Source organism: Ovis aries, chromosome 3 (assembly GCF_016772045.2).
Source record: "Ovis aries strain OAR_USU_Benz2616 breed Rambouillet chromosome 3, ARS-UI_Ramb_v3.0, whole genome shotgun sequence".
NCBI lineage: Eukaryota > Metazoa > Chordata > Mammalia > Artiodactyla > Bovidae > Ovis > Ovis aries.
In genome coordinates this window covers 219,699,728-219,726,950 of record NC_056056.1, presented here as the reverse complement: position 1 = coordinate 219,726,950, position 27,223 = coordinate 219,699,728, and the positions used below count along the sequence as shown (strand labels likewise).

The following is a 27,223-nucleotide window of genomic DNA, read 5'->3' as shown; positions in this document are numbered from 1 at the left end:
GTTTCAAAACACCCAACTTGAAAGTATTGGTTTCATTGTTGATACTTTCTCCACTTTGGCACTGATGGCAACAATGTAACCCTATCCACTTAGAAAAAGTTAGAGTTATCAGTCAGCATCCAGAATAGTGCTTCAGACTGTGTGAGGCAGAAGAATCAGCTGAGGAACTTGTGGAAAATGTGGTGATCCCAATGCAGAGAGCATCCTGGAGATGCCCACTTTGGGAAATGCTGTCCAGATGATGCTGACCATATGCTGCTGACTTTGGAAGGGAGCGGTTTCCAGGCCTGGGTGTCTTGCCCAGTGGTGCTGACTTGAGTGTGGTAGGTATGAGGGAAGCCCTGTACTTGCTGGTACAGCTTTATGTAAGCAGATGTGTGCAGGCCAGCATGGAGCAAAACTATTCAAAGGAAGAAAGGCTGGGGTAGTTGCCTCCTAGTCAATGGCACATTTATAAGGAATTCAGATCTTTATACAACTTGGCAGGGAGCACTTCATTCCAAGGTGTATCCAGAGACGTATTCCTGTGGCCCCAACAGTTAACACTCTGATGTCTCCAGAGTATTAACAGTTGGTGCACAGTACCTGTTCTCGTTTTGTTTTGTTTTTTAATCACTTTTTGTTGTTGTTGTTTGCAGTGAGCTTGGCTTAAGGGATCTGTTCCCAGGGCAGGGATCAAACCTTCAACCCCTGCAGTGGAAGCGCAGTCTTAACCACTGGACCACCAAGGAAGTCCCAATCATATATATATATATTTTTTTCTCCTGGGCTCAAACCATTTTAGCCAGGGGCTTCGGGAGAGGGTCCAAGCGCTGGGAGGATGATGAAATCTGAAGCCCTCCTCCAGGCCATCTGCTCAACTTCTCAGCTACTGAAAGGCCAACCACAAATGTTTAAAAAGAATACTTTTACAAACTGCAAAGAGGTCCTTGTAAAACCCTTAACAGCCACTGGCTGTACCAGCTATGTCCTAAGAACATCACAGGAGTGACCTCAAGAATCCTGGCAATTTCTCTAAACATCAGACTCTGTGATTATGCCCATTTTACAGCTGAGAAAACTGAGACCTGGAGTGGCAAAACAGATTGCCAGAACTGCATGGCTACTCGCAGCTCAGCTGCATGCTCCAGCCAAGAAGAACCCGCCTGTCTCCCTGGACAGCAGGATCTCTTGCCTCTGGGCCTTTGCTCATCCTTTCCATTCACCTTGGCTCACTTAAATATCACTGCCTTCAATATGGCAGGGCTTCCCCAGTGGCTCAGTAGTAAAGAATCTGTCTGCAATACAGGAGACACAGAAGAGTCAGGTTCAATCCCTGGGCCAGGAAGATCTCCTGCAGAAGGAAATGGCAACCCATTTATAGTATTCTTGCCTGGGAAATCCCATGGACAGAGGAGCCTTGTGGGCTACAGTCCAAGGGGTCGCAAAGAGTTGGACATGAGTGAGCGCCTGAACACTCACACACTCAATATGGTGACCCTCTGGGGATCACTTGGAGGCCTTTTCTAGGTTTGATATCCTTGCTGAGTCTTCCTGGAAGCAAGACAGGACTCAAATCCATCCCACACTGAATCCACAATCCACCCTATCCCCTGTCCTGCACATTCTCTAAATATTGTAATTATCAATCAAATAAGTATCTATAACAGATTTTGAATTTTTTCTTGGAAGATGTACTTGTACCACTGTACAATAACTATCTGGATATTTTAATTTTTTGGAGACTGTTTTATTCTCTGTGAAACTATTTTTTAGATTATTTTATTCATTTGATTGGGCACAGTGGTAGGGAATCCATCTGCCAATGCAGGGGGCCCAAGAGATGCAGTTTGGATCCCTGGGCCAAGAAGATCCTCTGGAGGAGGGCTTGGCAACCCCCTCCAGTATTCTTGCCTGGAGAATCCAATGGACAGAGGAGCCTGGTGGACTATAGTCCATGGGATCGTGAAGAGTCAGACATGGCTGAAGCAACTGAGCACCATTTATTTGACTGCACCAGATCTTAGTTGCAACACGTGGGATTTAGTTTCCCGACCAGGGATTGAACCTGGGTCCCCTGCATTGGCAGTGTGAAGTCTTAGCCACTGAACCACCAGGGAAGTCCCTGTAAAAGTATGTTTTAACTTGGGCTGCCTGTTTATCCCAGCTGTTTAGTGGGAAATGGCTAATAAAGGACCCGTCAGCCTTTGCCCCAGACTTAGGTAATGAGCACGTTTTTCATGGGGAGCAAAATGATGGTGACAGAGCGCAACTACATTAACTGATCAGATATCAAGCACCCACACCTGCCCATCCAGAGCGGCTCCTCTCGCTTTCACCTGATTTGCCCCATTTACTCCTCACCCTGTGTGGTGGTGGGCCCTGTCATCGCCCACATGCTAAAAACTGAGACACAGAGGTACAGAGAATGGCAGTGACTTGCTCAGGGAGCAGAGGCAGGATGGAGCTTCAGGGCTGTTTGGATCTGATAGTAGGGGGCTGGATGCAACATTGTGACATTTCTGTAGGGGTCAGAGTTGGAATGTTCACAGCAGGGAAAGGGAAGCTCTCTTGGGAAAAATCATCTGATAAGCTCTGGGGACAGAGGTGAGAATCAAAGAGCTGATCAAACTGCTGGGGAAAGAAATGATAGGAATTTTGTTTTTGTCTTTAGAAGAAAGGAGAGAGAAGAGAAGGGAGCCAGAGGCCAGAGGCCTCCCTTGGTCAGGTGGCCAGGTAGTGGGCTCAGGGTCAAGAGGCCAAAAGGGCTCAAGAGGTGTCTTGTGTTGCCAGGCAGCGCCAGGCTTGATGCCTCCCTGTGGGGTCCGGGCTGCAGGAACCCCTGCTGGCCTTCCCAGTGCTTGGTGTGATGAGGGACTGTGTGAGTGTGTGCAGTTGGAGACGGGATGATGGCAAGGACCAGCAGGCACCTGGAAAAGAGCGGGAGGCTGGAGGGAGGGGTGATGGGGACTTGTTCAGAAACCATGGCAATGACTATATCCTCACAGGAAAAGCAGGGCAAACCGCAATTTACCCAGTTCTCAGAGGCCTGGGAGACCTCAGGTGATGACTGGGTTCTGTGCACACGATCCAGAGGTATTCTGGGTGGCAGAGTGGACCCTGTGGGCTGAGTCCTGGAGAATGGCCGGGACTTCTTGACAGTAGCTGGATCTGGCACAGCCTTTCTTTCCCTCTTTCTCAATGATTATTATCACAACCACATTGTAACCGAACAAATACTTTAGAAAGGGAAAAAACCCCACTCTGTTTCTGTCCACTAGAAGAGACTCTTGTGTAAACACAGTAGCAGTTTTAAGAGTCCCTGCCATTTCTTATCCAGCTTTTCCTTTTAACATTTTAGTTTAAGCGTTTTTCCATATTGCAGCACCATCGTCCGGCCGAATTTCAAGGCGGTTGATTTGGAATCAGTATAGGCCTGGGGTACGGCTGACCCTGCTTCTGCCATTTATTTACTGTTTACCCCGGGTCGCCTCCCTCCTAGGAAATTACTTGGCCTGGGATCCCCAAACCTTCGCGTGAGCTCTGTACACGCGCGCGACCACACACCGCTCTCTGTCCTGCTTTTAAAAACTAAGCCGGCTCAAGTGAATCTAAGAAGCCCTAATGACACTGGTGTCTGTGAGTGCCATTGGAAAGGAAACTTTCAGAAAGACTACCTTCCCTGAATTCCCATTAAGCGCCGTGCCACCCTCCCTCGGCCCCCATCTAAGCGCGTCCACAAAGCTGAAACACTCCTGGATCCTGGGAGAAAGTCTCACGGACCCACAGTTTTGGAGCGACTCTGGGAAGTGACCCCAACCGCCCTCTCGTCAGCTAAGTAGGCACGCCCCTCCTTTGATGGACAGGCGAACTCACCAATGAAGCCCAGGGGAGGTCCCTTTGGCTCGCTAGGGGGCGTGCCGCCTTGGCTCTCCTCCGGCCCATTCAGGGGAGCCGAAGGTGCCGTTGGGGCGGGGCCCGACGCTCAGCAGCCAATGGGAAGAGCACAGCGGAGGCTAGGGGGCGAGGCGTTCGGGGCTGGCGGCTGGAGCGGCCGCGGCTGGGTTAGGGCAGGGCCCGGGCTGCGCGGCCGGAGCGAGGGCGGGAGCCGTGGCCGGAGCTGGAGCCGGGGCTTGGAGACGCAGTCGCGGTAGGAGCGGGGCGCGCCGAGTGTCGGGAGACCAGCGGCGGCCCAGGTGAGGGACGCGCCGCGACGGTTGGGGCTCTGCGGGATGTGTGGGTGGCGGGGACGGACGCGGGGCGCTTGTTGGCAGCGGGGCCCGCGCCCTGTCAGGCCGCGCTCCGCGCCTGAGGGCAGCCTCTGGGGCCGCGTCGCCCGCGCGCGAACTTCCTGTAGCTGAGGGAGCCGGGGGCGGGGTAGGGGTGTTGAGGGGCGTCCGGGGGCGAGTCGCTGAGGGAGCTGGGGTGGGGGACCGGTGTTGAGCGGCGCCCGGGGGCCGAGGGGAGCGCCAGAGGGGACGTAGAGGGGCCTCCGGGGGGCGCGCGGGGGCCGGGTTTCGAGGTGGGGTGCGGGGTCTGGGCGGGGAGCGGGGGGCGCCACAGGGGAGCGGACGAGTCCTCCTCGGCTCGGCTGAGACAGAAGTTGTGGAGCGGGACCCGTGGAGGTAAAAGTGCTGCTGCCCTAGCGGGATGGAAGACTCTCTGAGGACTTAGCGAGGGCTGCGGGGGTTCCCTGGAGCGCGGGGGCGGTGGGGAGCGCAGGAGGAGGCGGCGGGCCGGTCGGCGTCACTTAGAAGGCAGGGCCGGGTCCGCGGGTGTCCTGGAGGGGAGGGGCGGCCAGAGCAGGCGGGACACTTATGCGGATGCGCTGGTTTGGGGCGCTTTGAAGACCGTCCTCCATTTCCTTCCTCCCCACCCTCCCCGTCCCTCACCGGCTTTACATGGGGTGGGCGGGGGTGCGGCGTGGGGAGCAAGCCCTTCCTTGTGAGCAGGTCCTAGGGCTGGGGGACAGGCAGGAGAGAGGCTGGGGGTGTTTGCCCCGTTGGCCCAAGGGGTCTTCCCAAATCGTGCTTTTTAGAAACGGGAGCTCCCTCCCTCCTCTGGAGTTTCCAGCCGTTGGGGCATCCGGAGAGGCCTGGGATTGGAGAGGTAGTGATTTCTGCCGCTCCGTTTCAGTGGCTCTTTGAGTTTCAGCTTCCACCGGAGGGGGTTGGCTTTCTTTTCAGACGGAGTTGGTCAGGGGGAGCGAGCTGTGCTGTCTCCTCGGGTCCCACACAGCTGCAGCCTTTGAGGGTTAGGCGCCTGAGGGAAGATGGCCTTCAGGTGTGGTCTGTGCACCATTCCTGGGTCTTCCCTTTCTCTCCTTTACCCCAGTTGTCCTGTATTTCTGTGGTTAAGGAGGGTTGGCTGCTCTGAGGCTCCGGCTACTCATTACGCTGTTTACCAAACACTCCCTGGCTGTCCTGATGAAAATCAGGAGGCCAGCTCAGAGATTTTAAACCTGGGCTACAAGCAGTGAGCTCACACCAGTTTTTCCCTTTCTCTGCTGTTCCTTGGTCCCCAGTATTCCCAATATGCTGAAGGATGGGCAGGTTGGAGCCCCGGGCAAGGGAACCAAGCAGGTGGTCCCTATTGAGTGCTGGCCTTCCCCTTCCTGCCTGAAATTTCTTATTCCGCTTGAATCACCAGCCTGCCACAGCCTCCCCATAAAGTCATTGAAGGGGAACCACTACAACTGGGATTTCTCTTGTCATGTGGGAAACAATAATCTGTGTGCACTTACTTCTAGAGTTTCACAGTCTCCTGGATGAGGTTATGTTAGTTGAGATATGAGATCACTACATCAAAAACTTTTCTGTGCTGTGTTTTTCTCTTGACAATTGTCTGAGAGCTTTAAAGGAACTGGCCACGAGGCTGATGATATTTATTATGTGGGAAAGGAACGAAGCACAGAAGAACAGAGAGATTAGGTCTGTACTCCGAATTCACTTTTTGGGAGAAGAATGATAACTCATTTGAATGGAAATGTCATTCTTAACTCACACTATTGGGGAACTGGAACTTTATTATTTTTAGCCTCAAGTATGTAAGATATAGGTCATAAGATTTAAATAATCTAAAAGTAAGTATGTATAAAAGCAATATCTGGGTTTTGAACACAGCTTGTTGCTGAAACATATAGCTGGCTTTCCCCATTCCTGGATGCCCAGTCCAGATTTCTGATGGCCAGGCAGTTTCTGGGGTGGGAGCTGAGGGGCATTTGTCTTTAAATTTTCTCATTTGTTTATCCACTTGGAAATCTGGTCAGACAAGGGCCTCATGCTCAGGTTTCCTTCCTCTGACTGGGTCACGGTTGATTCCAGGATGTTATGGAATTATCAAAAAGATGGCATAGATTTCTTAATAATAGTAAGAACAGCTTGTGTTTAGAGATCATGATATCTGTTACCAAATGCTCTCTGGCCACCCTCACCTGGACCTCTCATCTGACTCGGGCCTGCCTTATCTGCCATCGGATTGTGCTGGTGACTTTGTGAAGGCCACCCTCTAGATTATTTTTGTAATGACCACATTCGTGTGAGTGATGGTGCTGGCATTTTTTTTTTTTTTTCCCCAATTAAAATTGTTTGGAATTGTAGCTGCATGCCTGAAGGCACCAGGGCAGTGCCTTCCTTAGGAAGTCAGCTTGCATTCCATGCGTAGAGACCTTTCTTTATGGCCCTGGCTGGGATCTTTCACATACCTGAAGGCATGTCAGTGCCTGAAACCTGGTTGCTGATGGGCTCAGTTCTGGCCCTAGGATGGCTGTGTAGGAATTCCTTCAGATTTTTGTATTCAAACGATTGTGCTCTGCCAACTGGAGATGATCTTTAAAGAAGAACTCAAAGCATTCTGTGCAATGCAACATTCCTGGCATACATGTAGTTCCAAAGGTAACTATTTCAGGGACAATGGCCATCTAAGAGCACAAGCTTTAGTATTTTGATTAAAGACACAACATGACAAAAATGCCTTACTTTAATATATTATCTTGCATTTATTCCCATGATTGTATGTTTATCTGTTTGCTTGGTAAAACAGAGCATCGTGGATTCTAGTTTTCTTGTTTCCTAGAATAAAAGCTTTAGTTTCAATATTAAAATGTCATTTGAGAGTGTCCTGACATTAGGCACTGAAAGAACAAGATATGAAAGTGTAGAAATGAATAAAATGCTGTCTCAGTGATCAAAGGCCTCAGCAAGAAGCCTTAGGAAAATGAAGGGAGGGAAATTTTGCTATAACTTTAGAAAGAACATATGCAGTGGTTTGTATAATATTAATGTGCTCTATGGCTGTATGAGATTTATGTGACTTTTTCCTTCCCTTGAATGTGGGATTGTAGAGTGTAGATGGAGACTAGGAGCCCTGGGCTCGGTCCAGCGTCTTCCTGACTAATCCTGAGCTGAGGACAGCCACATACCTTAGGGTCTCAGTTTTCATGTTTGTAAAAGGAGAGCCTGAGAGGTTCTTAACTGTTTGAGAAACTGATAACTAGTACAGACCTCTTCCCAGAAAGCACACCTGTGGACAGCATCGGAGGCCTGGACCCCAGATTAGGAACTCCTGGATCATCTCACCTCTAAGCGCCCTCTCACCTCTGATATTCTATAATCCTATTTTCCTGGTCATCTTTGAGCTAATAATAATAATGCCTCGTATTTATGGAAGACACTCCAGAGCATTTTCATCTCTCTTTTTTTTTAGTCCCCCAAACATTTCTGAGTGGTGTGGGTGGTGATGGATACTCCTTAGGATAGGAGTATTCTTCTCCCATCGAGAGAGGGGTACCAGGCCTGGCCACCACTTTAGTAGGATTACATAGCCTGCAGCCTGTCCTGGGACCAGAGTCAGGGCTCCTGATTGCCAGCCTGGGGTTTTTCCATTAGGTTTAGCTTCCTTGGTGGTTGTCATTATGAGTTATGTTTGGCAGTGTAAATATCTCAGAGTGTGTCACTTACAGAGGAAATATTTGTTCATCTGCTGAAAGGACTGTTTTTTTTGTTTTGTTTTTTGTTTGTTTTTTGGTCTGAATTTGGATCACTAAACACCTTTCTTGACTGTCAAAAGGTTGCTTATTATGTTTTTGTTATTTTTTTTATGCCATACTTTTCACTGGGAAATGTTTGTAGGACTTGAGTGTTTTGAGCATACTTGTTTAATGTTTATCGATTAAAGAGTACATTGAAATGATTACTTTCCAGTTGCATGGCGCTTGAGAAACTTGTGAAATAAATAATTAAAAGAAAATTCCTAACATTTGACTTGTTCTGGTAAATCTGTCCTCACAGATGAGACTTTTACTGCGGCCTGAGAGGTGCCTCCCTGAGCCCAGAGCCACTGGGTGGGTAGGTGGAGGTGGGGTGGGGAGGGTGTTTGAGAGTCAGGTGTGGATTGTGCCAACCACCATGACTATCTACAGGGCTTCCTGTGGCCCTCTGGTCAGATTCTGAATAGTTTAGGGACTTTTTTTTTTTTTCAGTTTATTAACAGAGTACAGAGTATCAGCTACGTAAAGAAGTTGTATATGCTAAAGTATACCAAACTTTAAAGCCTCACAGATATTAAGTGGTTTATTACTGATGAAAAGACTCATCATAGTGAAGATGTGTTGAAGAATCAGACTTGGAGGAACTAGGATGGGCTACAGCATATATCTCTCAAATGTAGTATACATATGTGTTCTGGTATGTCTGATACCTGTAAGGAGACTGGACAACTCTCCAGGCATGGAAAAGAGTTATTTGCTCATTTCACAGTGCATTTCTTTAGAATACTGGAGAGACTGAGGCAGACCTGCACAGCCTCACTGAAGTCCAACATAGCCTGATGTCATGTGTCAGCTTCCTGGGAATTGCTCGCAAGAGGCAGTGGTGAGGTGAGGCTGTCAGAGGGCAAGGCTGGTGATGAAAGGTAAACTCCAGGCAGCTGCTACTGGGCAGAAGTGGCATCCAGTTGACTAGACTGCCTGCCGTGAACTCTGCTAGTGTTTATGGGCCCTCCTCTGACCTGGGTCGGGAAGATCCCCTGGAGAAGGAAATGGCAACCAGCTGTAGTATTCTTGCTTGGAAAATCCCATGGACAGAGGAGCCTGGAGAGTTACAGTCCACAGGGTCACGAAGAGTTGGACACAACTGAGCACACGCATGCTGTGATGCACACACACCGTGGCCAGGAAACTTGCATCTGTTGGCTCTCTTCTTCCAGAGGCCGGTCTGTGATTTAAATATTGATAGAGTAGCAGAGTTGTTAGTAGTGAGCTGGGGAACTCCATTTCCTGAGCTGTTTGAAGGGAGTGTGCACTGATGAGGGGAAGTGTGCAGGGTGGGTTGAAGGGAGCCTTCCTGGCTGCTGTGTGTGTAGTGCCCCTGATGCTTGGCGCTTCTCACAGTTCTAGGATACTGAGATTCAGGTGACTGTTAGGAGGTGAGCTTAGAGGCCATCCCATCTTTGTGACAGTAGCAGATGGGAGTAAGTACAGAGGAAGGGCAGACAGGAGGGTGGATCTGACTGCCTTCAGGACACTGCAGAGAGCTGACCTTCAGGGAGGTGACCTGGCAGTGTTTTTACTCTCCAGGCGGATGATGACTAGAAGGAGAGTCCCAGGCAGAGTTATGGAGTTGTAAAGAATGTGGAGGTGTGAGAGGGGCCCCGAGGGTGGGCAGGCTTCATACTGTGTGACTTGCCTTGTAGGCCAGGCAAGGATTTGGGCCTCCTTCTGGAGGATGGAGGAGCCGTTTTGGGGAAGCAGACACAGCAGGTTGAAGCTCTGCACAGGAGTGAGACGTCAGGCGAGATGTCAGGGATGCAGATGGGCAAGGGGTGTTTCAAGTGGCTCATTTTAACAAAGTCACTTATGTCCCGGGAGGCTCACGGATTTCCATGGAAATTCTTAGGAAGCAGTGCTAATCTCTAATGAGAGGGGCTTCCACAGTGGGATTGGCATCAGTCTTGACTCAGTTTCTTTGCCTGTATTTACATTGGTAATACAGCAGCTGCCTGGGTTCTGCTTCTCTTTTCATATGGTTTATGCTCACAGATCCACACAGTTAGTGTGTATCTTTCACTGCCAGTTCCCACACACAGTAGATATAGTAGATATAGCAGGTAGCATGGCTTCAGAGCCACACAGCCCTGAGTTTGAGTTCCAGCTCCACTACTAGGCAATTTCCTTGGCCAAATGCTTCAATATCTCCCAAACCAGGGTACTGACAGCCCCTCCTCATATGATGTGAGGAGGGTAATGTGTGAGAATGGACTGTAGACCCTGAGCTCAGCACCTGTGCCTGGTCTGTGGTGCCAACTCAGTAACATTGATATCCCTCGAAGTGCAGCGCCTACTGAGTGAATTGGCTAATTAAGAGAAAATACACCTTTACAGATCTCAAACTGATGTTACACTATCCAATTTTACTGAAAATCCTAAAATGCAGTGTTCTTTTCTCAGCCTAAGTCTATTCAGTATACTCAGACCTTTTCTTGGTGACTCAGGGTCACAGGGATGCTGTTGGGGCGGTTGATGTGGACGAGGCTTCCAACCCTGTTTGGAATACCCTCCCATCCTGCCGCTGACAAGGCCTGTCTTGTCTGTTCTCCTCCTCTAAGCTTCTCTCTGATTCTGTCCCCTTGGTTGGGATGAAGGCCTGAAGGCGATCTCTCCCTGGATTTTGAGGGCAGCCCTGCCACACAGAGGCCTTGTTCCCATCTGGGCTGGTGATTCTGTGCTCGAATTGAGCATTACATAGGCTATTAGAAAGCCTGACCCTGACCTTTGGTGTTGTGACTAGCTTTAGTGACTCAGAATTGGAAGGGACCCTGTTTGATGGTGACAATAGCTCATACTCAGGTAATGAAAAATATAAAGATTTGAAAAAGCAAATTGTAAAGCAATAGGTACACTCACCACATGTGTAAAATATTAAAACAATATACAGTGACTATAGTTAAGGTTGTGGAATAATGGAAAGTTTCTTCTTGATTTCGGCACTGTTACATTGCCTTTTTACTTTAAAAATTAATATTTAAGCAATAAGTTGACTCCATAATAAAATAAATAAACAGCTTGGTTGCATAGGCATTTTCAGTTTACCAGGAATCTTCCCATAGTCCTCATTTTGTTTTCAAAACAGCCTTGTTGGTCTGCTCCCCTCTTCATTTCCAGAGGAGGATAAGAGGGAGGTATGGAGGGTCAGTGGTTTTGCCTGAGGCTGGCCAGCCAGGACCCCATGTGGGCCTCAGCCTGAGTCCGTAGTTCTTAGACAGCCCAGTTATGGGGTCTCTGCTGCAACCTGCAGGGTGGTCTTTAACATAGAGAATAAACTGTGGCTAGTGCTTTGAAGTTTCCTACTGAATACATGAAATTTTATTATTGTAAAGTGATACCCAAGCCATAGTTTGTGAACATTTTCATATTTTAAACAATGCTTGTGTTCCATGGTATCCAATTATGTTGTCGCCAACTAACTGTGCCAAGTGTGAGCTGTGATCTTCAGAAGAACCACAAAGCAGGCTCCGCAGCCCATGTGGACCTCCGGGCCTGCTATTAGTGGGTTCTGTAGCTGGCTGATTGCTGGAGGAGAGAGCGGGCTTACCTGGGTGCTGTTTAGCTGAGACGTGACGATGTTTTAATTAATGAAGTGATTGTGCCCTCCGCACCAGTGAAGGTGTCATCAATTAAGGAGCCTGGCAGCCAGTGAGGAGGGCAGAGCAGCGGCTGGGCATTGCCGTCTGGGACAGGCCTCTGGCTCTGGGGGCTCTTGGGGGACCCTACAGGAAGCTTTACGCTCCTGCTCATTCAGTTTTTGCTACAGATGGAGTTAACTCCACTTTACACAAGAGTAAACCAAAGCTCTGAGAGATGAAGTGACCTTCATGGGGTCACCGGCAGAGCTGGCCCTCGGCCTGACTCTGAAGCCACACTTATCTGCTGTCTTGAATAGGTGCATTCTGAGTCACTTGTCCTCAGATATGAAAAAAATCTGTAAGTTAATCTTCCTTCCCCACCTCTCGGAAACACAGAAAAGAGGCAAGTTATGTAGTCTTTTGTTTAAGACAGGATCTCTGCCTGCAACTAACTTGATAAAGATAATCCAAGAGTTTGCACTAGTGTATGCAGTGGGGAGATACGGCATAAAGGCAGAGGCTTTTGAACAGCTGAGCTGGGACTTCAGAGCTCCTGGCTTCGGTGGGAGTGCTCCTGCCTCATCTTCCACTAGCTGCTTTCTGAAAGGTGCTGTATGAGATTGAAAAAGCGCTCACTTAGGGGAGAAGAAATTACATTTCTGTCAAGCGTCCGTTTGCACTACACTGCATAAAATTACAGAAGAGCGTCACATCTCATTGGCATGACAGCACAGGAAGATCATCTGGACAGGTAAATTACAGCAGATGTTTGTTTTTATGCTTGTAAATATCAGTCACTTTTATGTCAAAAGACTTCCTTTGCTTTCTGGTCTTTTAAAAATTGAAGGCACAACATAGAAAATAGAGTTCTTTTGAATAAAGAACTCTTTGTGTTCTACTTTCCATATGCTTTGCAGTATAAAGTTATCTTAGAAGCAGTAGCTGCACCTACTAACTGACTGCTTTGTTCCCAGCTTCAGAAGAGGCTGGAGAGCTGTGTTGCCCCTGTCTGTCCTCACAGAGACACTCGAGACTCCCAGGTTGCCAGTTTGGACGTGAGGGTACTGCAGGCAGTGAGACCGTGTGCTGAGCCCAAGGTCCCCAGGGTTGTAGGCAGGGGAGAGAGTTTGAAGCCTGCCCTGGCTACACTGTGTTGAGGGTGAGAAAGATTCCTGGTAAACTGAAATTTTACCAGTGGTAAAGAATCCACCTGCAATGCAGGAGATGCAGATTGATTCCTGGGTTGGGAAGATCCCCTGAGGAGGAAATGGCAACCTACTCTAGTGTTTCTTGCTCAGAAAATCCCATGGGCAGAGGAGCCTGGCAGGCTACAGTCCGTAGAGTCGAGAAGAGTAGGACCTGACTGAGCACACACACCCGCCGCCTGGCTACCTGTCCCTGTCTCTCCTCCTCAGTCTACACTGTTACAGTTGTGTTATTCAGATCCCCTTAAATATTTTATCAAATATTCTTCCATGTTATTATCATTGTTCTTAAAAAGGTTTTTAATGGTTGTGTAAGCCTGTTGATGTAATGAGATTAAAACATTCCCCTGATAATGGACATTTTATGTGATTTCCACTTTTATTTTTTTGCTTTATTGTAGGTGCATTTGCAGTTGACAATTTCATTTTTCTTTTTTCATTTGTATAATTAGTTCCTGGGTATAAATTCCCAGAACTAGAATTCTTGGATTAAAGGATATGAACATCTTAGAGTTTTCTGAAAGCCTGCTCTGTCACTTCTGGGTTTATATTTCTGATTTTTAAGAGAAAAAAATTGAGATTTCTTTTTCCTCTTTAAATTACTTTGGCCTTTAGAACTTTCAAGTATCTGTGAGATAAACTTTTGTGAGGTTTTCTTAAATGAGTCATATTTCCTCCCAAGTTTCTGGATATAGTTTTACTTGAATGAGATATTTTGCTTCATAAGCAAGAAGCAGTCTTTGAAAAAGTCCTTACTACTTTCTGTATTAATCACCTGAGCTGCCGTTCTACATTCCCTTAGTGGTCAACATTTGTGATTGCATTCTTTCATCAATTCAGTTGTCATGATGCTCTGAACCAGGGTCTGACTCAGAACTTGTTTTCTTTTCCTCACTTGTAATATGCATATTGGGAAAGACCATGGAAGATTGTTTCTGCTGATGTCATCTCCACCAGGACAGCCTAGGGGATCTCGCCATCCTTTGCATTTCTCTGTAGCTCTGAGGGACATTCCTATCTCTGCCATTACTAGAGGCAAACATTCCAGAGGAGTACTGGGACATTCATACTGTTGGTGTTTACTCTTTTTCTTTTCTTCCTTTCTTTTTGGCTTGTTTGTTTTCCCGTTCTGAAGTCACCTTGTCCTTTACCGTGGATTGGCTTACCTTTTCACATTCCACTGTTCTTAGGTGTTCACCTGCAGATTGATCAGAGTCCTGTTTTCTTTCCTGGTGGCTCATTTCTCAAGGTCTGCAAAGGAAAAACTGCTTAGCAAGGTCAGGAGGACCCTGGGTGGGGAGCAGTGGCCAGACCTCAGCCCTCACCCTCGGGTCCCTGCCCCTGGATGCCTGCTGCTCGCCTCTATTGCACCCGAAGGAGGCTGTTTCCTCTTTAGTTCTCTGGCCTTATCCTGGACAAAAACTCCTCTTTTCTTGGTTCCTCTTATCCTTGCTAAGAAAGTCTGATGTCCACAACACATCAAAACATCACTACATATTAAGGCAGAAATAAGAGGAAATAATCACAAACTACACAGAAGCATGGCAGGAGCTTTGTTTCTTAGGCACAAGTGAGTTTTTGATGCCAGTGCTGTGGGCCTGACTGTATTGGCTCAGCTAGTGCTGCCTAGCTTCCTGCTTCCCTTTGCCACCTGTTTATTCAGTCAGTAAACCCAAATTTTAGAGTAATGCTTTGTTCTGTGCTTGGTCGTCTGCGTTTTTATTACACACATGGAAATTGTACTTTGCCCTGGTTTCCACAGATGCCTAAACATGTCTGGTGGCTGTTGCCTGGTCAGCTGGCTGAGCTGTGGTTTGTGTGTAAGGTGAAGATGCTGGTAGTGGCTGGATGGAAGCCCTAAGCCTTCCTGTGGCTTCTCAACCAAGCTAGATGGTAACCACTAAGCTCCAGAGGTACACGGTCATACTTCTCTTTGTCCTTTCCGCATTTCCTGTTTTATTTCCTGAGAAAGCTCTGCCCAACTGCCCCAGCTTGGCAGGGTGTGGCCTGGAATGGAATGGGGTGACTATTTCAGGACATGGACCTTTGAACCATGAGGCATGATTCCTCAGCAGCCCTTAGCCCCAGCTTTATTCTGGGGTGGACAGGTTGCACATTGTTCCATCAAGTTTCTTCTGCTTTTTAGAACTGGGGTGGGTGACTGGAGCCCAGAGTTAGGCTTTACCTGATAGTCTCACAGAAGAGGGGCCTTGAAGTGGGGCCAGAGCTGGTAGTCTGGCCATGCAGAGGTCGTGGAAAAAAAATTTGATTGGATGATCGGAGTGCTGCGGTATGCCTCCTTTTATGAAAATGTAGTGAAGTGGTTACTACAGTAAATTCCAGACTTTTGTTATTTTGCCCTTTAGATTTCTTTCTTGGTCTTGCAGGTATAGGTCTGAAGTTGCTTAGTTGGGATTGGACTGGGCTGTCTCATTACCTCCCTTTAAAGCTCAGACAATTTTGTTTCCATAATTGGAATAAACCCCAGAATTGCTCTTTTGGACCTGTGCTAGTTTGTCTACAACTTCCATTAAGAACTTGCAGGTTCGTGAAATTTAGAAATAGTTACAATGGCATGCCCTCTTAACTTCTAAGTAAAAAGGCAGGGGGAAAAAACCCCAAACCTTTAAATCCTTGCCTTATAAAAACTTAGTGGTGTGACTGGAAGAGGGGGAGGCCCACTGTCAGCGGCAAACTGTCAGCACCCCTGCCCTGCCCCGAACTCCTGGGGAGTGGGTAAGAGGAAGGAGCTTTCCCTCCTTGGGTGGAGGTGGAAGATTCCAGTATCCAGAGTCTGTGAAGTGCTGCTTCTGGGCCCTCTGCAGGCTCCTGCTGTTGATGGGGGCCTGACTTTTCATCTCAGGTTGTTCTCTGCTGTAGGAGGGCCTTCTTGGAGCAGTGGGTCAAGCCCTGCTGAGTAATGGTCATGGGCCAGCCCAGTGTTCTGTGCGGCAGGTGTAGTCGCGAGTTTATTTCCTGGGCTTGAATCCCAGTTCTGCAGTTTATTGTGGGTCCTTGGGAAGTTCCGGATCTTTCTGTGCCTCAGTTACCTCACTTCTAAAATGGGCACAATGAGAGGATTGTTGTAAGGGCAGGATGAATAAGTATGTGCCGTATACTTGCCTGGGACAGTGTTGCACTTTGAGAGCCCCATTTAGTGTGGCCATTGCGTGCCTCTAAGCCTCCCAACTGTCCTGCCATGTGACTCTTTGATTCTGACTTTGCAGTTGAGGAAAGAGGCTCACAGAAGCTTAGTAAGTCCTCAGACCCAGATCTGCCTTAAAGTTCTCTCTTCAGTGCATTGGTGGCTCCCCACAGGGAACCGGGTTCCCCAGGGCATTAGAGGATGATTACAAAGGACTATACCCACCAGGTGTACTTTGTAGATGTTGGTTTTTTTTTTAACTGCCCTTGTACACACACAAAGACACACAGACACACAAAACATTTATATGTTACTGTATAAAAATGATGCTATTATTATGATTAATAAAATAACAATTCATTTTAAAGCTTGAATTTATTGTAGTCTTTTGTCATCTTGATTTCCTGAATCATTGAATCAAAAAGTACTATCGTTTAGGAATCTCAGGACCTTGTTAGTCTTAAAACAAAGCATCCTTTTGTGGGGAGAATTCAGTAACTGTCTATTGTTGCCCTTTTCTTGCCCTGTATCTTTGCATATGTCCTTCTGTATTTCTGGCATCTGGATGCCTCCTCAAGGACCAGTGGGCTTAAAACTAAACGTTCAGAAAGCAAAGATCATGGCATCTGGTCCTATCACTTCATGGCAGATAGATGGGGAAACAGTGGAAACAGTGATAGACTTTATTTTCTTGGGCTCCAATATCACTGCAGATGGTGACTGCAGCCATGAAAGTAAAAGACACTTGCTCCTTGGAAGAAAAGCTATGATCAACCTAGACAGCATAGTAAAAAGCAGAGACATTACTTTGCTGACAAAGGTCCGTCTAGTAATAACTATGGTTTTTCCAGTAGTCATGTATGGATGTGAGAGTTGGACTATAAAGAAGGCTGAGTGCTGAAGAATTGATGCTTTTGAACTGTGGTGCTGGAGAAGACTCTTGAGAGTCCCTTGGACTGCAGGGAGATCCAACCAGTCCATCCTAAAGGAAATCAGTCCTGAATATTCATTGGAAGGACTGATGCTGAAGCTGGAGCTCCAATCCTTTGGTCACCTGAAGCCAAGAGCCAACTCTTAGAAAAGACCCTGATGCTGGGAAAGATTGAAGGCGGGAGGTGAAGGGGACGACAGAGGATGAGATGGTTGGATGGCATCACCGACTCAATGGACATGAGTTTGAGTGAACTCTGGGAGTTGGTGATGGTCAGAGAAGCCTGGCATGTTGCAGCCCATGGGGTCACAAAGAGTCGGATGTGACTGAGCGACTGAACAGCATATGTATATATATAAATAATTCAATGAATTCCTGCTCCCTCCTCTGAGGCTCTAGTTTGCAGAATACAATCCTGAACCCAAACTGTGGACTTAAAGGCTAGGGCCTGCCCCCGGTGAAGCTGCCTATTGCATGGTGGCCACCTTGAGAGGCCTTTTCTCTTCTAGGAGAGCCCTCCTCTTTGTTAGATTTTGCTCTGTAATTTTACTGCCCTACTCACCTAACCTTGGTCATTAGTGTTCTGATACATGTGCTTGAAACTCAGCACTATGCTTTTTGACCTGTATTTGGGTCTCGGATCTCCTTCAGAATTTCATGAAAATAGATTCCATGCCACCTCTCCACCCTACTAAGGGGCTCAAACATTTTTTGCATGCAATTCCAAGAGATTCCTAAGTCCCCATTCATTTTTTGAACAAATAGTTGAATTTCTATCATGTGCAAGGCACAGTTCTAGGCTCTGGGGCCATAGAAGGAACTCAGTAGACCAGGCCTTACATTTTACTTGGGGGAGACAGAACATGGTTAGACAACTTGTGTCCCATACAGAGGGAAGGCTGGCCTCGGGGGCTGGAGCCTCCAGGCCTCATCCCCCCTGCTTAGCGGTAGGCTCTTTGCCAATCTCCCAGTTCCCTTTCACCCTCCTGAACTGGTTTTTGAGGTTATCATCATTGTCATAAAGATTTTAGAAGATTTAATGTTTATTGAGGCTTATTTTTTGCCAATACTATACCTTTCCATGCATGGTTATACTTATTCTTGTGACAACTTTGTTTTGAGGTGGAAAACTGGCCTTAAGAGAGGTTAAGTGACAGGTCTCATAGCTAGGAAGGGTGATGCTTATGATCAATGTGCAGTTTAGGGTTGCGGAATTCATCAGAAATGGCAACCAAAAATTTAATGTGACCATTTTGCCCTGGACATGTCCATTCTCTGACTGGTTCCTTTAGTAGTCAGATATTTAATTTTTACCTGACTGTCACGTCAAATTGCCTTGCTCAGGATGGAAACATGAGTGGAACATGCTTTCAGGCCTCTACATGGTGGCCATTATAGACACTTGGAGATACCAGATATATATATATATAGAGAGAGTTGTTTTCTTGTTTCAATTTTTAAGGCACTACCCAATGAACAGACTAACTTCCTGAAAAGCTGCTTTGAGAAAAACTTTGTATCCTCTGCAGAGGGTGGAATAAAACAGGGTTTGTGCTCTTGACTCAGCTCCTGACATAACAGAATCATTATTCTGACTGGAAATTTGCAAGCTGCCATTGCCCTGGCATTAGCAGCTGTTAGTTCCTTAAATATTTGCATTTAATAACTTCATATCTCAGCTTTCTTCTATGGCTTGCTGCAACTTCATGTCATACAAAGAACTGCACCTTTGCAGTTATTTTGAAACAGGACTAAGTGCTAGGGTGAAGTTTCTCTATAGCCATCTCATGTCATGGAGGAGCAGCTGGACTGTGGGTCTGGCTCAGTGTTACTTAAATGCTGCAGTGTCCAGCCATTCTTCCTGGGATTTTTGGGTTCGGAGAAGCCCTGAGGCTCGGAGGGGAAAGTTGTCCCTTTGTTATTTGACCAAGGGGTGCTTGTTGGAAGTCTAGTCCTGAGAAAGTCCAGAAGATATTCTAAGTGGAGCTTCCAGTCTAAAGGGTGAGGCAGGTTTGGAGGAGTCTAGGTTTGTAAGCCCAGTAGAATGGAGATTAGGGAATGAGGGGTTAGGGTGGTGGACAAGAGAGAACCTGTAGGATTTCTGAGCAGGATGCGATGGACAAGGCAGCTGTTGTGGCTTCTTTCCTTGGCTTCTCTTCTCAACCATGCACAGGGACAGAGGCCCTGGAATTCCCTGTTCCAGTAACCCCAGCATGATTTTGAGATGTGTTTGGGCCTCTTCCCTGGCTGTGTTCCACAGAGGGTGGACCGTGCCATCATGGACACACGCCTCAGGCTGAGACGTGGCCAGACGGTGGCTGTGTACAGGGCGTGTACATGTTGATGGGGCTGGGGTGCCCCACAAGTACACCAGGGGTCCTTGTGGTACAGGCCCCTCACTGTTGTGGATCCACTGTGTATTTGACCTCTGTAAATGATGAAGTCCTTGCTTAGTTACTGAGTGTGCTTGTCCCACACCATCTCTGCTGCTTATGGCCATGTGCAGAGCTTGAAGTTGTCCCTCCCTGTCTGACAGCTGGGACTTGGGGAGGTGGGTTCAATATCAGGCCTGTTTCCTACTCAGCTGTTCTTAGCATTAATCCAGCCACACCAGAGGAGGACTGCTTGCGCTGTGCCATTTACACAAAACCTGCTTCTTGGGCTTAGCTGATGGAGGTCTTTGGGATTTTGTTAGCATTCTGGCACAGTATCAGAAGGATTCCAGTCTACATCACGGTCTTTTTTAGAGCTCACATTTTATTTCCTCTCTAGCCTGGAAGATTCAGTAAACAACTTTAATACTGTCATATAGAACTTTAACTTGCAGCATAGCACAGATAAATCTGGCTTGGGGGTAAATAGCTCTTCTAGAAACAAGTCAGTTCACTTCAGCAGCAGCAAAGCAGTGTTTACAAGAACCTTTCCGGGCACATTCTTCCTGTACCTTCTTGTCCTCTGGGAGGGGAGGGAAACCCCTCAGTCACTTGTCCAGCCGCGGTGTCGCCCTGTGACCATCCCAGGGCTGCTGGGGCTGAAGTGCCCCTCGGGTTGGAGATGGAGGTGAGCGTGGGACCTGCCCGAGGACTGTGGAGCCTTCAGTGTGTCCCAAGCTCAGAGAGTCACTAGAGCTGGTCTGAAACTGTGTCCTCACCAAAGAGAGAAAAATAAAGACTCGGTAGTTTTTCTGTGTTAAGGTTAGCAACTGTCTTTTCTTGGGAAGGAGTCTTTTGGTATAAGATTGTGACCTTTGTCTCTCTTAGTCTGAAAATGTCTTTTCTTTTGCTGGTGGTGATATGAGCTGGTAGTTTTTTAAAGAGTACACTTACTTGACAAAATAAAGTTAGCAGCCTTCTGTAACTTGCCTCCAAAAGTCTATAAAGGATTTTGGTATAACTCGGACACTCAGTTGCACGTATGTAAAGTATATGGTGTGATGAGTACACACGTGCAAGGTAATGAGCATGTCTATCACCCCCCAAAGTTTCCCTGAGCCCCTGTAGCCCCTCCTGCCTGCCCCTCGCTACTCCCAGGTGGATGTTGGTCTGCTTTCTGTCACTGTAGATTAGCTTGCACTTTTTACAATTTTATATAAGTAGAATCATACGCTGTATCCTTTTTTTTTCAGTCTGGTTTCTTACACTTCTTATAAATTATTTTGAGATTCATCCCTGTCATAACATATATCAATATTTCATTCTTTTTAATCCAGTGTATAGATATGCCACACTTTGTTTATTCATTCACCTATTTTTTTTTTTTTTAGTATATTAAAAAAAGTCACTTTCTTTTTTAAAATTTTAATTTGTGTATTTTTGGCTGCCCTGGGTCTGCATTGCTTGGCATAGGCTTCCTCTATTGTGGCAAGCAGGGGCTTCTCTTTTGTTGCGACGCGTGGGCGTCTCATTGCGGTGGCCTCTCGCTGTGGAGCCGGCCCTCGGTACGCAGGCTTCAGTAGTTGCGGCACATGAGCTCAGTGGTGGCCAATGGGCTTAGCTGCTCCGTGGTATGTGGGATTTTCCCAGACCAGGGATTGAGCCCATGTCCCTGCATTGGCAGGTGGATTCTGATATACAGAGCCAGCAGGAAAGTCCCTCATTCACCTACTGATGGACCTTTGGGCTGTTTGTAGTTAGGGCTATCACAAATAAAGCTGTTATGAACATTTGTGTATCCAGACATGCTTTCATAGCTCTTGGGTAAATACTAGAATGGTACACCTTGATGATGGCGATGTTGGTTTAACTTTTTAAAACACTGCCTAAATATTCTCTATTTCTAAAGTGAGTGAGAATTCCAGTTCCTCCATGTCTTTGCCAATACACGATATGGTCATCTTTTTAATTTTTGCCATTTTAATAGGTCTGTAGTAGTGTCTCACTCTGGTTTTAATTTGCATTTCCCTGATGACTAGTGATGTTGAGCATCTTTTCAAGTGTTTGTTTGCTGTCTGAATATCTTCCTTGGTGAACTACCTATTCGAATCATTTGCCCATTTAAAAAGTTGGGTTGCTTATTTTATTAATTAGTTTTGAGATTTCGTTTGTATATTCTGGATACAAGTCCTTGTGAAATTTATGATTTACAAATATTTTGTCTCAGTCTGTAGTTTGTCTTGTCTTCATTCTCTTGGCAGTGTTTTTTGAAGAGCAGAAGTTAAAAAAAAATTAATAAAGTCTGTTCTTCTATGGTTTGTGCATTTTTGGTTGGTGTCATAGCTAAAATCTTTGCCTAACCAAGGTCACATGTTTTCTTATAGAGGTTTTATAGTTTTAGTTTTTACATTCAAGTCTATGATCCATTTTGAGTATTTTTGTGTGTATGGAATAAGGTATGCTGCTGCTGCTAAGTCACCTCAGTCGTGTCCAGTTCTGTGCGACGCCACAGGTGGCAGCCCACCAGGCTCCCCTGTCCCTGGGATTCTCCAGGCAAGAACACTGGAGTGGGTTGCCATTTTAAGGTATGGATGAAGTTAATTTTTTTGCCCATGGATGTCCAGTTGTTTCAGTACTACTTATTTGTTGAAAATTCCTCCAAATTCGGCAGGGGCTTAGTTTTTAGTCAGTGAAATCCAAAAGTCTGGGAGTTGGGGCTCTAGGCACACAGATCTTGTCCCTTTCATGACTGTTTCCTGTTCTCATCAGGTTTCATGTAGCCTGGCTTTCTCTTTATTTTGTGTGTGTCTTAAGACCCTTGATGGCAGAGGTGCTGTTGCTGGGCAGTGTGTGAGTAAGGGGCTGGGAGATGCCTGCCATGATCCTGTGTGGTCTCATCCTCAACTCTGGGCCTTCCAGAGGTCTGGGCACAAAGCCTGAAAGATCTTCCTGGTGGGTGGGTTCCAGGCAATGCCTCTTTTCCAGAGGTGACTGTGGAGGCCTGCCAGGTATAGAGAGGTGCAGGGACAATGTGCCTTCTGTGCCTGGGTGGGTGGGGATGCACCCAGGCTGGGGTGTGGCTGCCGTTGAGGAAGTCGGGGGCGGGGGGGTTGGTGAGGGGGCGTTCTCATCTGTGTGGCCTGGCAGCAGTGTGACCTGTCATCAGCCTGAGAAAACATGGCTCCATTCTGGGCTCCTGGTTCCCCCTCAGCCTAGCTTTATGACTGACTGTGAGGGGATGGGTATTCATTCTTCTTTTCTCTTCAGTCACACAGCGGTCCGAGAGGCCCCCACTTTTGTACCGCTACCCAGCAGCTTCACAGGGGGCAGTACAATTTCCGTCTGCTCTTTGGCCTGCGTGCGGGTCTCTTGGCTCGTACACTGCTGGTCGCACTGGTACTAGCAGTTAGTGCATCACCTGCACCTAAGAGCAGTGGAGCCTTTCCTCTGCTCTGAGCCCTTTTCCTGTATTATCCACCTGGTCCTCATAGCAGTGCTATGCGGTGGCTACATTTTACAGATGAGGAAACCAAGGTACAGAGAAGGCCAGATGTCAGAAGTCTTTTGGCTGTGCTTTCCATTATTCAGTGTTGGAGAAGGGATTTCATTTAACATTGGTCATTAACTCCCATTAAACAAAATAGAGATAGTGGTTTATGGGGCTCTCTCTTCTAAGTCTTCATTTCCTTATCAGCAGTGGGGAGCAGTTGAACCATTTGATCAGATTAAGATTCTTTAGTGGCTCCCAATAAACTCCAGACTTGTGATCTGGCCCCTGCTTACCTCCTCAGCCTCATCTCTTGCCACATTGAACTTTTGCGGGTTTCCCTCCTCACCTGTATCTTCCACAAGCCTTGTTCCATTGGCTGTAGATGCCCTTTCTTCCCACTGTGCCTACTGAACTTCTACTTAGCCTTCAAAACCCAGTTCTAGTTTTACCCCCCTCTCCTCGATTTAAGGCGTCCTATCGCTGGGCCTGCAGACTGCAAGGTCCGCACTTGCACCAATGCATCTCAGGTCTGGTATGATTGGCCTACTGTCTGCTGGTTTCCCACCGGGCCAGGTGAGGTGGAGGGCAGGGACTGCCTTGTACCTTGGAATTCACTGTTCTTAGCTTGGTAGTTGGTAAAGACTCCACCTGCAATGCAAGAGACCCCCTGCGGTATAGGAGATGTGGGTTTGATCCGTAGGTAGGGAATATCTCTTGGAAAATGGCAACTGGCACACACCCCAGTATTCTTAACCTGGGAAATCCTTTGCACAGAGGAGCCTGGCAGGCTGCAGTCCATTGGGTCACAAGAGTTAGACATGACTTAGTGACTAAACCACCACCACCAACAGCTTGGTAATGGCATATAATAGAAGGCAAACATTTGTGGAATGAATGAATGTGACATGGATGATATGAGGACCCTCAGTTCTCAGGCCTGTTAGTTTGTCATCATCCGTCCCTGCAAGTGCCCAGGGCAGCCTTCATGGGGGAAATGATGTTGATGCATTTAAAAAGCATTATTCAGTGATTCCTTTCAATCCTGAATGAGGCTTACATAGATCTTTTTCCCCCTTCTCTGAGAATGAGTTCTTCTATTGTGTTAAACATGCGTATACGATTTCTTTGACCATCTTTTCAGTGCTTGCTGTGCTTGTGCGTGCTGTCACTTCAGTCGTGCCCAGCCCTTTGCAGCCCCGTGGACTGCAGCCCGCCAGGCTCCTCTGTCCATGGGGTTCTCCAGGCAAGAACACTGGAGGGTGCTGCCGTGCCCTCCTCCAGGGGAGCTTCCCGACCCAGGGACTGACCCCGCGTCTCCTGCACCTCTTGCACTGGCAGGTGGACTCTTCACAACTGGCACCACCTGGAAAACCCATCTTCTAGATCATAAATTTGACCATCTTTTAGATCATAAGTTTAAGTTTCTATATTTTCACAAATGGGTGTGATGCCATTGTAATTTTTGTAGTAAACTCAATAAATAATTTTTGAAATTTTCTTGGCAGTGTTGGGGCCAGCAAGGATTGATTAGAATGGATCAAGTTTAATCTGATGTCTCTTTCTGAAGGAGAAAGAAGTTTGGCAAGAAATGTTAACTGTGTTTAAGTACAGAGAGCTGCTTAGAGATGTTCTGCTGCATTTCACTGTAGTCCACATGCCCGTGACTGTGAGTTTTACTCCTGAGTTGCTTTAGTTCAGGGACTTTTAGACTTTTGGCTGATGGACTCTGAAGCCGGACTCCCCTGGGTTGTTCAGATATGAACTTTTGAATTAGTTCCAGTTCATTGCATAATGTATTTTTTGCTTTAATTACTAGGAGGCAGGATTAATCGGTTTCTCCTGTCTACTTTCATAATGCTATGTGTGGTGGGGGGAAGGAGATAAGAGAACAGAAGGTTAAAGTATATCTTTGTGAACACGGGTTTCAGTTTTATTTGGTGACAGTCCATTCCTGCTCAGCACACATCTGACTTCCGAACATGGTGCCAGTGTGTGTAGTCTTTCCTCCTGAACTCAGAATGGGCGGTCTTGAACCACCGTGGTGGGTGGCCAGGGATGTCCCTGAGGGGAAGAGCCAGCTGAGTTTAGGGGTGTTGTCTAGGGGCTTGAGATAGAATTCTCCTCCATGGAGAGCTAACCAGCTTGAATGCTGACAGTAGAGATCAATGTTCCAGCCCCTGCCACGTGGGAGATACTTCACATGCCTTATATCCAGCCCTTACCACAGTGCTTCCAGGCTAATACTATTGTCTCCTCTTTATACATAAAGGAAACCGGTCCAGAGGTAACTAATACTCATTCAGTATTATGCCTCTAGCAAGTGCAAAGCCAAGGTTTGAAGCCAGGTCTGTCTTGGTCTTTCCCCTGTAACATGGGGCTGGTGAGTGAGCTCCTTAGCCTCTTCTCTCAGTGTCCAGCTGCAGAGAACAGTTAGGACAGCTGGGGATGTGAGCATGTGGTCTCTGCTCCTGTGTCCATCTCGGTGCTGTGAGATGCGTGGCTCTGTCCTGGTCTGCTGGGGGGCAGAGATGTGGACATGCCCCAGCCAGGGAAAGTGTCTTCTTAAGTGAGGAGTGGTAGACTCTACAGTCAGGGTGGTATGAGGGGACAGTGCTGTGGATGCAGCCAGCAGATGGTAGTCAGGGGAGGCTTCATGGAGGCAGTGGAGATGTCTGTATCTCTGTGTGTAGAGGTCTGTATAATTTCCATACAGTAAAATTCATTAGAAATTTAGGGACTTTATAGGCGTTGGGAATCAATGAAGTTTTTTAATCAAAAGAGTGGGATAAGATCAGACCTGGGTTTCAGGAAAGTTTTCTAGAAAAGGGTAGAGTTTGGATGTAGAGAGGCATATCTTCGATCCAGTCACAACTGCCCCTTCTTAGGGTGTTTGCTCTTGTGGTTCCCACTTCCTTCCAGTTATAGCACCAAAGCCACCTCCTCCCTGTGCTTTCCCTTATTCCTCAGTCTAAATTTTTTCCCTGTCCTGCTGTCTGTTGTATGTCTGACGTGCTCCCACATGGGCCTCCATCCGTCTCTAGTAGACCATCACCCAGGCCATGACCTGTTTACTACTCTCTCCTCTCAGAACAGTGCCGGGCCTTGCCAGGCCCTGATGAACAGGGTGGGTTATGAGATCTCAGGTGGGTTGGAGCTGGCCTGGTGGTAGCATGGCTGGAAAGGGGAGAGGGACTTTCTTTTCATTCTTTTCAACTTTGTTTAACCAGATGAATCCTGCCCTTGACTATACTTGTGGATGTTCCAGTTGGGTGGCCACTGCTGTTTCCTAAACAGCTGGGATGTTTGCCAGAAGTGCTGACCACTTCTGTGGCTGAGCTTTGTGGCTTAGGCAGCGGCATCATTTTGTTTAGTTTGGATCGCTTTTCCTTTCCCGTTGAGCAAGTTTTCTTTTGCTAGCTGTCATTGCCCTCTTTTAAGTCTCCCAGTGAAGCTCCTGGTCTCCCTTTCCATGTTTCTCCCTTGTCTGATGCTCATTTTTTTTCTATGTTAACTCTGGGGAAAGGGAAATCAACTTGGTGTTGTTTGACCAATGCTATGTAGAGCAAGGGAATTGTGGATTTTGAAATTAAAGTTTGAGTTTCCTGATTCTGGGCTTTTGCGGTGTGCCAGACTCTAGGCTCAGCCAAGATGACCTTGATCTGTCCTTTGTGTGGGTGGTGTGAGGGTGAGGACAGATGTCTAGTGGCTCTTTATGAACCCACAATGAACAGGAACCCTGCAGTCGGCATGGGAGGACATGGTGGGCCTGGAGGCAGGTAAATGGCTCCAAGTGGAGATAGGGCTGTGGAGCCTGTGGTAAGAATGTGGGTTTACTCAGTCATTTCTGGGTGGAGAGCACTTGTCAAATTTCAAGGTCTTTTCCAGACGTGACCCCTTCTTTCAGCATGTGCTGTAGTGGAGAGGTGGGGGTTGACACCACCTGAGGCTGGATGGCAGGCGTGGGGAGGGGGGCGTGCTGTGAGAGGGGTCGCTGTTCTTGGTGCTGTTCTCTCTGTTAGCAAGTGTTTCAACAGGCCCTTCCGAGCGGTTGGCTGAGGGGTGGTGTGTGTGATCGGATGGGGGTGCTGGTTGGTAACGGGTAACCCTACTGAGCCCTGGAGCTGGGTCTGGGTGTAGAAGGAAGGGAAGCCAGGGGTGCGTGGGAGGCTGGGACCACCACAGAGCCCCTGAGCACACCCATCTGCTGGCTGTAGTGGATAGGATATAGAGCCCAACAGAAGCAGCCTGGGGGAGCCAGCCAGTCTCTCGGGGTGAGCACCCCATCCTGCGAGGTACGCAGCTGCAGGGAAGGGTCTCTGTGGTCACGTCATCCCTGCACACTTCCTGATTTCATTTTTTATAGGACGCATCTGGCTTTCCTGACCTTTGGCTATCAAACAGAACAAACAAACCAATAGATATCCATCTCTAGGATTTAATTTAGAATAAGAAAAATGTAAGTATGGGCCCCATTTCTGTTTT

General features: G+C 47.4%; 1 protein-coding gene across 5 annotated transcripts in view; it reads left to right on the top strand.

The window, feature by feature from the left end:
• The first annotated feature begins 4,026 nt into the window (after positions 1–4,026).
• Positions 4,027–27,223, top strand: part of PACSIN2 (protein kinase C and casein kinase substrate in neurons 2) — a 112,333-nt gene continuing 89,136 nt past the window's right edge. For 2 of the 5 annotated variants that reach the window (XM_060414287.1, XM_042247841.2), the window contains exon 1: positions 4,027–4,129. The gene's annotated coding sequence lies outside the window, so the exon portion shown is untranslated. Of the gene's footprint in view, positions 4,176–27,104; positions 27,198–27,223 lie in introns of all 5 variants that reach the window. The other 3 variants (XM_027968177.3, XM_015095054.4, XM_042247842.2) reach the window with 2 other exon arrangements.